The sequence below is a fragment of the Hippopotamus amphibius genome, chromosome 10 (genome assembly GCF_030028045.1).
Source record: "Hippopotamus amphibius kiboko isolate mHipAmp2 chromosome 10, mHipAmp2.hap2, whole genome shotgun sequence".
Classification (NCBI taxonomy): domain Eukaryota; kingdom Metazoa; phylum Chordata; class Mammalia; order Artiodactyla; family Hippopotamidae; genus Hippopotamus; species Hippopotamus amphibius.
In genome coordinates, this window is record NC_080195.1 from 19,343,020 (window position 1) to 19,355,893 (window position 12,874).

A 12,874-nucleotide genomic window follows, 5' to 3' on the forward strand; every position below is an offset into this window, starting at 1 on the left:
TTAATCTCATGGTGCAATATATTAGAGAATAAAATTATGAACTATTGTCTGCATAAGAAATCTTCATCCCTGAGGGGAAGAGAGACTGGGGAAAATAAATCAGAACTGATAGACAACATAATTAACACACTATTTGGGGAATTCAACAACATACTCGATGTTGCAGGAAGCAAAGGAACAAACCTTCTTTCTTCCCTGCCCTTTTCCTTGTCCTTCTTTCTGTCCTACATTTATTGAATGCTTATTACCTGGTCTTGAAAATTTGCAGACTAATTGGAGAGGGAAACATACAATAAGATAAAGAATGATATAATAAATTCCCTACAAGAACGGATAAGAAAAGCATTCAGAAACCCAAATGAATTACAAAATAGATTGACTTACTCCTTTGTGAATGTGAAAAGGGAGTGGTTTGGGGCCTTATTCCTACCCACACTGAGGGCCGGCTTCTGTGTTCTGCATTGGGCAATCTTGTGCTGCCCATCCACTTGTACAGCTTGTAAGATTCTTCTCTCTATGTTCAGCTCTTCCTGTGATTACACTTGTAATATACATTCTGTTTCTCTGAAGTCGGCCTGTGACTTTCGTTATGTGGATCTAGAAGGTAACAACAGTTTTCCAAAATGTTTCGGAGAAGTTCAGTCTTCCTACAGTCAGGAACTGGACAGTAGGTAGTTCCTTTGAATCTAGGCTGGTACTTAGGATTGGGAGAGATTTACCAACGGGTAAAAATATTGATGAAAGGAAAATGATGGAGCAGGAAAGGTCAGCAGATTGTTTAAGCTCATTAGTAGATAAAAAGTACCCACAGAATAAAAGGCATAATTCAGTGCACTTCAGGCATCACTGAAGCATTGATTCCGACCTTGCTGCCAAAGAGCTTACAGTTAAAATGGTAAGCGCATAAAAGGACATCCACGGATAGACAATAATGCACTCTATTCTTTGGCAAAATGTAAAATTGGCTTTGCAATTTCTGCTTGAGAGAGAGTGTGTGTGTGTGTGTGTGTGTGTGTGTGTGTGTGTGTGTGTGTGTATTCACCATTTCCTTGGAATAGGAAGATGATATTTGCTCTCGTCTGAATGGTTACAATTCTATTTTAAATGGCTAGGTATTTCTGTTTTCATAGGACTAAAACACTTGCAGCGTGTGAAAATATTATTATTAATTTCTTTAACTGACATATAGATAATAACAACTATTGTTTGATGCTATATAAATAAGCTTCTTTGGCTATTTACTTCATAGTTCAGAAGTGGTTCAGTATTTATGGGCACTGATTAATTATGATATGTTGTATTGAGACTTGATTATTTCACATTGATGTCTTGGTAAGGTACAAACTTTTAAGACAGGGATGGATTAATTTCCCTCACATTTCTAGTACTGCACAATCCCTAGCCCAGAAATGTGATTTTTGCAGCTGCTCAAAAGAAAAATGAAGTTGTTCAACATATAAAATAATGTTCTTCAATTGCTTGTGGTGGTGTTAAACAGAAATTCATACATTGTGGAACTTCTAGTATGTGAAAATCTGACTGCCAGTATTTTCTTAGAATCATTACATCTTAAATGTCAGTTCCTGCTGTCAGAATTGCTCCTTTCGTACAGTCCCCAATGCCATCAAGGAAAAATGGGGGAAACTACTTGTGTTCCCTGGTATCTTAACCCATGGCTAAAAGTAGAATGATCAAGCTACACAAATCATGGAATTTTATTATAATAAATAATAAATTTTATTATAATTTTATTATAATAGCAAGTGATCCATAGGTCATAGTAATTAGAAAGTCTACATTGTAGTTACTTTTACAGAAAAAAATACTGCCTTCTCAAAAAACTCTGGTAAAAATGGTCACATTGATATTTAAGTTGATATCTTAAAAAAATCTTTATGGAAAAATTTTCACCATATTTCAATTCTGCGCATGTATTTTATTTTTCACCTTTATAATCTAAACAATCTCTTTGCGCCTTGGTTGGTGCATGACTGATTTGGCAGCAAAGTAAAACTAAAGGCTGTTGAAATGGCAGTATGAAAAGCTTTTGTAAAACTTTTGATTGGTTGCTCTATTCCACAGTAATCAGTTAAAACTGGCATTTCCTTCAGGGCATGCTGTAAGATCAGGAAAAGCTAATTACCTGTTCTCTCCTTTTTGCCTCTACTATCCTTTTCTAAAAACAGGGTAATGACTCTTCTTTTTTATTTGGAGTAAAGATTATTTTCAAATACAACCAGGTAGATGGTAAAGATAATTAAAGACCAATCAGTGGAATTAAAAAGTGAATAATCACATAGAATTTTTAAAATGCCATATAGGAATAGTTTGGTCTGAATGGACCCATGTTTTGCTCTTGAACATATATACACGGAAATAAACTTGTGTCTGAGGATGATACTTATAGATGCTATGGGAAGATATTAAACAGAAGAACCCAAAAGCCCATATATGGATATCTGATTTTTTTAAATAGGCATTCTGCATTAGGTATAGTTAAATTATTTATTCATTTCTTTTGTAATTTTTAAAACAAACCATCCTATGTTATTAAGAAAATATTATGGCACATATATGACAGGAAACATTGGATTTACTCATTCATTTGGGCGTTGCTTCATGTTTGATCTCTCATTTTGGGTCTTTCTTGGAAAATTTACCATTTGCTAATTTTGAGTCTTTTTTTTCTATCTCACTCCCAGTGCACCAAATCAATATACTGGTCAACCAATCAAGCAAAGAAAATAATATTATCATCAGTTATAAAGTAATAATGAGTATGTAGCCTGCATTCAGTTGCACCTCCAATGTATCACTGTAGATGTAATGATTTCTCAACAAAATATCATGTCCTTGGGCCTCTAATAATAACCTCTCCTATGGGTCAGACCTCTAAAACATTTATGACTTTTTGTTGTTACATTTTGGTTTTACTGTTGAGGAAAAAATATCTTTGCAATATATTGACTAATTTATATAGTTACCAGCATTGTTTATACAGTAAGTTGGCATTGATGTTTGCAAACCATATTGAAGAAGAAAATATTTGTTCCACATACGTAGTAGAAGTTCTTGATATCCTTTTAATTTTGTTCAAACTTGTTAGAAAATTTTCAAATTTATAGAAAGATTAAAGTACAGTGAACTTATATACCTAACACCTAGGTTCTAATTAATATTTTGTTATTGTCTTATGCTTAAGTATTGATCTACCCATCTCTCTATTTCTCCATCAAACAACCATGGGATTTTTTATGAATTTAAAATAAGTTGCAGACATCAGTGTGCTTCCTCCTATTTATTTCAGCATGTGCGTCATAGAGTTCAATATTGCTTAATTTTTATGCTTTTGAGATAAAATTTACATACAATAAAATGCACAAATCTCAAGTATAAGTTTTCTGAATTTATGCAAATACATACAACCTATAATAACTCAAGTCCCTATCAAGATATACATCTAAGGGCCTAAAATGTCTCTTCCCAGTCAACTGCTCCACAAGCAACTGCTGTTCTTTTTTTTTTCCACTATGAATTAGATTTGCCTGTATTAGAACTTCATGAAAATGACATCATACAGAATATATTCTTGTGAAAGTCTTCTTTGTTCACCATTATGTTTTTTGACTCTATTCATGTTACCTCATATATTAGTATCATAATTTTTATTGCTAAGTATACCATTGTATGAAGATACCATTAATTTTTTTTATCCATTTGCCAACAATACTTAATTTGTCCCAGTTTTTGGGTATCATATATAAGGCTACTATTAATCATCTTGTACCAGCAATTTTTTTATGGATATATGTTTCTATTTTTCTTGGGTGAAAACTAGGAGTGAAATTTCTGGGTTCTTTTTGAATTTTACTTATAAAAATAAAATAAATCATTATTCCTTTTATTTTGCAAAAATATAAAAAAGGAAAGAACACAAAAATGTCAAATAAAATAGCCCAAAGGACCCCTACTGATTCTAATCATCATGATACAAAGTGAAATTATTCTTTCATGAGTAGTGAGCTAAAATATACCTGAATAGGTGATAAATTAAACTCGGTTTTATGACTTTTAATGTGTCATTTATTTCCTTAAAAGAGTGTAAGATTCACTTAATAATTGAAAGTATTTTGGTAAATTTATTTCAGAGTCTCAGATTTTCACATAAGATTTTCTATGAGTCTTGTTTTTATTTATTATTGAATGAATGAATGTGTATTACATAAGGCATCTTAGGCTTTCAGGTAGCAAAAGCTAGCTTTGTTGACTTTTGTTTCATGTGTATGTCCAAGTACAGCCTGCAGCACAAGTACTTGAATTCACAATATGTAAATATATATCCAAAATAAACTGAATTTGCAATATATAAAGTTACCATTAAAAGTAAAGAACTAAAATAGTTACTCTGAACACTACAGATCCCCAAATAGCTTTAAAAAATGTATCCAGACATCATCTATAAAATAAATTTTAACGGTGTCCCTAAAGTAAAACATGGAAACTAAGGTAGTTTTGTCTCTGCAAATTACATGAATGATTTGTAAAATTCTGGCTTGGGAGCCAAACATGTATATTAACGATATTACATATGTTTCAGTGTTAAATAAATCTATTTTTGAAAATCAGAAATAAACCTAGTGATTAGAAATGGAAAGCTTAATATATTTTTCCTCAGCTTCTGTGAAAAATACATCTAAATAATGTAAATAGATATAAATTTTCCACATACATATTGCAGCTATTCCAAATACATTTACTTTACCACTAAAGTTTTATTTCAACCATTAAATTTAAAAAGAAGATGAAAATTTATATTCACCAAATAAATCTGGATACGTATGTTAATACATATTCATTCTACTAAACAATATCGCCATCTGTTTCCATATTTACATGGTTATTTGCATAAGAAAGATAAAACAAAATTATACATATTTACAGAATATATTTAATGATGATAATTGTAATCAAGTCCAATTTTATGTGGAGATAGGTCTTCTTGGAGCTTAAGAAGTAATTTTTCCCAAGTCCTTCAAATTAATTTAACCATAAAAGATGATAAAAATTAGCATAGTCTGCCTTTACATTACATAAAGTTCCACCAGGTTTATTTTTCCTTCATGCTGGGGCACAAATACTTGTGTGTGTGTGCGTGCGTGTGCGCATGTGTGCGCACGCAACCAATTTTTTCTTTTCTTGAGGAAAAATATGCTCTCAATTAAAAAGTACCACCAACTCACCAAAACCATCAAGTGGCAAAGTTCATCACCCTTCCTAAAAAGTGAAAGAAAAGAAAAAATATATTATTCTCTTAACAATTTAACAAAATGCAAAAACAGGGAACAAACTGGGCATTGCAATCTGAGCATAGATTCTAGAAATATTTTACAGCAAAAATCTGAAAATCAATGAAATATGTATTTAGTTGCATAATGACTTTTATATTAACCAATTGTCTGTAATGTTATTGAAAAATAAAATTTTATAAACTGCATTGTATTATAAAAGTTTTTCTTTATCTCTTATCAGATATTGATGTATGAAATATAAAAATTCCTATATTTATTTCTATTTGAGACCTAGCCTAGAGTTTTGCAATGTTTATTTCAATTACAGCTGTATTCAAGTACCTATCTTTTCTCCAAAAGGGTTTTGGGAATAGAGTAAGATGTGCAGAACACTTTGTATGAGATGTTTCCTCTAAAAAGTATTGCTAGGAAGAACTTCCTGGGTAGCATTACTAAGTTCTTTGGAATTTAGAGTTCAAAGAAAATCAGTATTCTTGTCATTTTTTTTGGTACTTATTTAGAACCTCATTTTAATGAAAGCAAAGTCACGGAGACTATCTCTCTTGAGCCCCTAAAATATCCTTCAACTTGGTCAGAGTTCTACTAGCTAAGACTTATTGCACATTCCATTAGTTGCTAGAGGATGAGATAAAAAAAAAAAAAAAAAAAAAAAAAAAAAAACTAAGGCAAATTCATCAACACTATCACATGAAAGTCAGCTTAATTACACTCACCTTTTTGATGATGGATCCAAAGCTTAAAGTTAGCATAAAAATTCAGTGTTACCACTAAATCAGCATCTCCTCGGTAGAACTGAAAATGTTAAGAGATTCAAACATAGACATAACTTCTAAGTACTTTTAAAATAAACAAAGCCAGAGCGATGATGCCTGACCTATGACCAAAACCGTGTCTGTAACTTTTGTAATCTTGGTGAAATGATAGCAAATAATTCAGATTATGCTTAGTAATAACTTGTGTTTAGAAAAAATAAATTCAAGCGTTACTTTGTAAGTTTAAGAATATGATTTGCCTTCTAATTCTTCCCTGTATTTTAGATTAATTATTAACAGAGAACAATATTTAACTCAAGATGTATAAAGCACATAAGGTAAAAAAATAAAAATAATACAAATATGTTAGTTAAAAAACATGCCAAATGAATGTGTGAATTCAGAAGACAGGCAGGTCCATCAGATATTTAAGAATGCCTACTTGGTAAATGAAGGTTGCTTGTTTGAAATAAAAATCACATTTTTAGAAGTAATTTGAAATGTTAATTTTAAAAAGAAGGTAGATTTTCTTCATTTGCCTTGCACAACCAATTTATGTGTTTGACAACATGCTGGTAACATAATTGAAAACTTTTGCTATATGCAGGTATACAGATGTTGAACATACCCCGTGTTCTTGAAATAAACTCCGAATTTGGAGGGGCTGCTATTTTTTTTAATTTTATTTATTCATTATTTTTTTGGGGGGTACACCAAGTTCAATCATCTGTTTTTATACACATATCCCCGTATTCCCTCCCTCCCTTGACTCCCGGAGAGGCTGCTATTTTTTAAAGCCTGTGATTCTGTCTTTAATGACCATTCCAAATTGCAACTTATTGCTTAGTCATAGACTTTACACTGGTGATTAATTGTAATTTTTTATGTTAAACTGCTATAATGTCAACCTAACAATATTTAAACTTCTATAAATTCACTAGTATCAGAGAAGATTTGACATGTTATGGCCACATTTAAGAGTTATCTTGTAGTAATATCTTACCATATAATTTCATAGCAGTATTTAAGAGTAATTTATCATGACCAGCATGTAAAAAATAATCCTCTTTTCTTTCGCTTTCTAAAGACAATGAATTTGGCATGCATCATAGGCATTTAAATTCACTCTCTAGAAATCTTGTTTATGTGATATGAGTAGTATAAGGAAATAATTTTTTTTAAAGTTCCTAATATAATGCTAAATTTTTACAGCCTATTTCTTTAACTTTGTATGAGTTTTTTAACATAAAATTAATGTTATATGTTTTAATTTGGCACAACAAATAAGATTGAGGTATAACTATAAAAAGAAAATTGTTTAGTCCAACTTCTGTGATAGCTGTTACTCTTTAAGATTTTAGGACCATTGTTTAAATAATGTCCTCTCTAATATGATAATACCCATAGTAAAAAAAAATTTGGTCCTTCATCTGAGTTCCTCCAGAAAATTGATGCTAAGAGAAACCTTGTTCATTTACATATGGACTATAATTTCTTACTGTCCAAATTTGACTTTTCATCTACTTTTGAATTTTCTGATTTTAGTCCAGAGTATTCATTAATGTTTGCTCTTCCCACTTAAATTTAAGACTTTAAATATTCTATTATCAACTACTTAACTTTTCTCTTGCATTTTTTGTTAAAAGACTACTAACCCAATTTTATTATAAATAATATCATTAATAATACAGATTTAATGTTAAATTGTTTCAGCTACACAGCTTCATGTATTCAGCTCTCATTTATTGCTTGTTTTATTTTTGTTCATTTCTCAAATTATATCCCCCTTCATGAATGCCTGTGTCTCTAGAAATTTTCACTAAATTGTAATTTCATTGCCAATAGCCTAACCATAAGAATATCGTTTCTGCTATCAAGTTGTAAACACAAACCCACTTAGACATATCCAGTGCTGTTTCCATCAAAGATGACTGCTAATCAGAAGATTATGTTAATAGTGGTTGTTACACATTGTTTAACCCTTGGCCTTTTGGGTACTTATGAAGAAAGGAGAGAGGAGAAGAGAGAGGAGAGAAGAGGAGAGGAGAAGGGAGGGGAGCAGAGGGGAGGGGAGGGGAGGAGAGGAGGGGGAGGAGAGAGGGAAGGAAGAAGGAAGGAAACCACATATATATTGATATTTGGCAATACAGAACTTTTTCTTTTGGTCTGTCTCTATTTATCAATTCCTATGAAGATCTTCTGGCCCATTTTCCACTTTCTTTGCAGAATTCTAAGAGTGGCCATTCATTTATTGAACGTTCCAGAAGATGAAATTCGTCTTGCAAAAGAGAATAGACTACTCTTGGAGAGAGGATAGTTTCAATGTTTCAGGAATGGCTTAGAATTATCTCGATCCTGATTTACTGAAATCTGTTTTGGAAGCTTTTAATAGGGAGCCAGATACTGTATTTGAGAAGAACAGACTCTAAGAAAGAAATAACTTGGTGGTTTCATTTACTCTTACACTCAAAGATAAAATCACTCACTTTTATTTACATTAACAATGTTGGTTTTAAAGATAAATTACTTTAACTTTCCATCTTTTGCCAAACTCTTTTATATTTCCTTTGGACAAAATGTTTTTTGTTCTAGAATTATTACATTGACTATAAATCTTTATTACTTCATTTCTCATCTGCCTTGGTTTTATTGATCACAGTTATAGAGCAAAACAAAACTTTGAAATCAAATGTAGAGTAGCATACATTGTTAAAACATTCAGCAGAGATAATCCAAAGAGATAATTTGTTTTCCTTGTTTTAGACTGAAATGAAATGAAGAATGTCAGCAAAATGACCTCCAGAGTTCTCAAAATATAAATTCTCCAATGCCCCAATAAAATATCCTGCCTTCAGTGCTCAATTCATGCCAAGGTTTAATGATCTCCGAAGTATTGATTTCATCTTCAGTTTCCTGAAATAATAACTTCTTATGATAATAAATCTTCATACTCTAGACAAATCATTCTTGTGTAGTGAAATCAATCTTCTCTTTACACAATAACTTTTTGGTCTATATATTGAAGTCTTTATTTTTTAAAGAAATAGGTGCTTATTTCAGTGCTAATCATCTGTTCTTTTTTTTCAATTTGCATACAATAGTCTAAAGTTGAAAGTAAAGCAATGTTTCTAGCTATTACTTTTCCCAATAGAATCTGATCAGTATTTTGTTCCTTATAAACTGAAAATATCTTATCACTATTATTATCTTCATCTAAACTTATTAATTTATTACATGGGCTCCCATCCCTCTCACAGTTTAAAGACAAATGTGAAAACCTAGCTAAAATATTTAATACGTATACTAATTTTGTAGTTGTCTTTTCAGGTTGATTTTTGAGTTTCTGGTGGGAAACTTGAGAGACCAAATTCTGAGGCAGTGCAAGTTTCAGTAGAAATAAGCTGAATGCATTTTGGCCACAGTGACTTGGAGGTATGTGTAGGCAATGTTTGTGGATAAGTCTGTACATAAGATCACCTGGGGAAAATGAGGACGAAAAGAGAACAAGAGATACACAAATGAGGACAAGAGCTGAGAAATCCCAGAGTTGAAGGGTAGGTTGGAGAAAAAGAAGACTGAAACTGAGCGAAATAATGAATGTATAGAAAGAAGTAAAAAACCAAACACCACTAGTATGTCTTGAATGTGGAAGTCAGAAGAGGAAAGGGTTCTAGTAGGAGAGAAGGGTTGACTTAGTGAAATGTTACAGATGATGGAACTAATATTAGAGGCGAATGCATGCATTGAGTTTGCAAAACAGAAAGTTGTTAATAATCTTGGTGGGAACAGTTTCATTAAGAAGGAAAAATGAAAACCATGTGGAGTAGATTACGAGATAAATGAGATGTGAGAAAGTCAAGACTACAAGCTTAGGCTTTGCTTGAAAAAGCTTGATTGTGAAGGAAAGAAGCATAGTAATAGCTAGGAGATAGCTCCTTTTTTTTTCCTTTCTTTCTTTTTTTTTTTTTTTAAAGATGAGAGAGATGAGCTTGAGGACAATCTTTCCAAAATATCTTTCTGCTAAAACAGGTTTAGTGATCTCTCCATTTCTTTCTTAGTGCTCTGAATGGATTTTAGGAGTTAGCTGGTCTTTTTTAATTTTAAATTTCCCATAGCCAGTATATTAGAGAGAAAGAATAATCGTGTCCTCATTTTCTTTTTTCAAGTTGCAAAATCCTTTTACAGCTTCTATCTCAACCAACTAAGAAATATTAAATGATATTTTTTCATACATCTTCACTCAGCAATTTAAATCTTCATCAGTCCTAAGATTATCCCTAGTGAGAGAATAAATACAAGCATTCTGCTTACAGAAAAGGGGACAATGTCAGGGCTGTTCCTCTACAAACCTGTAGCCCCCCCAATTCTGTGCCAGCTCCTACCCTCTTCCTCTCCCCCACAATCGCAGTCTCAGGAGCCTTGCCTCCTTCAAACAGTGCAAACATGCCTTTTCAAAAACCTTTGCTATTGTGAATACAGCTTTAGTGGAGAGGGGTAGAAAAAATGATTGGATCAACTCACATCATCAGATTCTGAAATACAATCTGATAAGTTTTATAAAGAAATCCTTGTTCCTCAGTAGCCACCTACAAGGCAAATCAAAAGGCTTATTAAAACATTAATGCTGTGCTTGCAGTCAAAGTTATGCTGAATGAGATGCCCTAATGCCTTACACATTAAAATTACAGGATCCTTGTGAGGTGGCATCATATTTAACGCTTTTCTTCCAAGTATCATCTATAATGGATTAAACACAGTGAATAAAATATCTAATGATATTTGCTCTTGCTAACCTCACAAAACTTCTTATTTGCATTGATGAGGTACTATGTCTTTACTAACATAAGCATAAAATTTTTATATTCATTGTAGTTATAGAGCAATGTGGACTCACGCTGTTCCCTCTACCTTCCTATCGCACTACTTTTCCAGTAGAAAAACATTTTTTTAAAAAGATCAGAGACCTGGCAATTTTAAAATCTTACAGCGGTTGTCCACATCAGAAGAAAGAAACTGTTATAAATGAACAAATAAATGTAAAAGGTCCAATCAGTGTGCTCTGGGGTATGGTAATGTCTGAATCAATCTCACTCTTCGATTTCAGTCTCTGATCAAAACAGTGCCATCCACCCAAATCCAGAGCTCTGCCTCACCAAGTGTTGGTTAATGGTCTATTAAGCAACTTGAATTGCTTCTGAGGTATTTTGTTTTTGTTCCTGCTCTCATCCCTCTTCCTTGTGGTAGGAGCAACTTTTCTTTCCTCAAACACTCACACCTACCATCACTCTCATGATACATGGGAGTGTTCCTATTCAAAACTGGATTTGATGTACATACACTGGGGTTAATTTTTTTGAGGCAGGAGGAATAAGAAGATACAGAGGTTTTTGTTTTATTTCATTTCCTCAAAACTCAGGTTATGTTTTTGAACTCAATATAGAAAGAGGCAACAATTCATATTTCTAATAAATCCTCCAATTTAAGCATGAAGTGAGTTCAACCCTGCTATTCCATAACATATTTGAACCCTGGGTGTGTATACAAGCATGATGCCAGACACCCAGCAGAGTGCAAAAGGTAAAGATTTGAGCCCGGCATGGTACTTTACAACTTAGGTGGAGAACCCAATTATACGAGTGGAAATACCTGGAGAACTAACACCAAAGAACACACTCTTGCACAAAGAGTATCCTGCTGAGACTGGCCATGGAACAACTGGAAATGGAACACAAAGTGCTATTGTTAGGTGATGACTGGATGTGGCCAGCCCCAGGCTAGTGGCATTTGAGACTGTAAGCCTGCAGTTTCTTAACATCTCCAGTTTTCGAGTCTGCACTTTCTCTGGGCTATTTTGAACACTATAAGGAATTACGGAGGCTTCAGGGATCCACACATATTCACTGTGAAAGTGATATCAATATCCTTTGCTCTGTTTGCTCTTCATTCAGTAGTAAACCAACATGAAAGAAATCTTGAAGCAACAAGTTATCGTTCTTGCCAGTGTTTGAAATTCAACCAACTGTTTATATTTCTTAGAATGACTGCCAAGCACAGAAAGCTTAGAGCAATAGAACACACAATCTTATAATTATCACTGAATTCCTACTATGAGTCTTGCACAGGATGTGAGAGAAGTAATTAGGAAAGACTACTTTGTGGCAGAAGTTATACAGGAAGTGGGGAAATTATATGGCAGATTTGATCTGTGTATCTTTTTCATGCATCATAGTTTGTCTTATTTATAATTTGTGTTTCTCTATAAATTCAGCTTTTAAATGTACCAGAATGATTTCTCTGGCCACTCTCTACAGTGTGGCTTTCAAGATCAGCCCCTGTTGTAACTGTTGCATTCTCCTGGAGTTTCCTTGTTCAGATCACACTCAAATAGGCACCTCTCTCTAGCACTAATTTTCACAGGACAGAAATGGGGAAGAAATAGGTTCATATGGTTCAAAAGATTGATGGTTATGTTTTATATTGATGATAGGATGTACTCTGGGCAGCCTAACAGCAATTTTGAGCATGCAGCTCATGTAACTTGATTTTCATATCTAAAATGTGAGAAAACCATAATTGAAAAAGATACATGTACCCCAGTGTTCACTGCAGCACTGTTTACAATAGCCAGGACATAGAAGCAACCTAAATGTCCATCAACAGATGAATGGATAAAGGTGTGGTACATATACACAATGGAATATTACTTAGCCATAGAAAGGAATGAAATTGAGTCATTTGTAGCGAGGTGGATGGACCTAGAGACTGTCATACAGAGTGAAGTAAGTCAGAAAGAGAAAAACAAATACCATGTAT

At 33.0% G+C, this 12,874-nt stretch overlaps 1 protein-coding gene across 1 annotated transcript in view; it reads left to right on the top strand.

Annotated features, from left to right (window-relative positions):
• The window catches only part of SGCZ (sarcoglycan zeta), a 988,084-nt gene that overhangs the window by 259,771 nt on the left and 715,439 nt on the right, over nt 1-12,874 (top strand). The window lies entirely within an intron of this gene.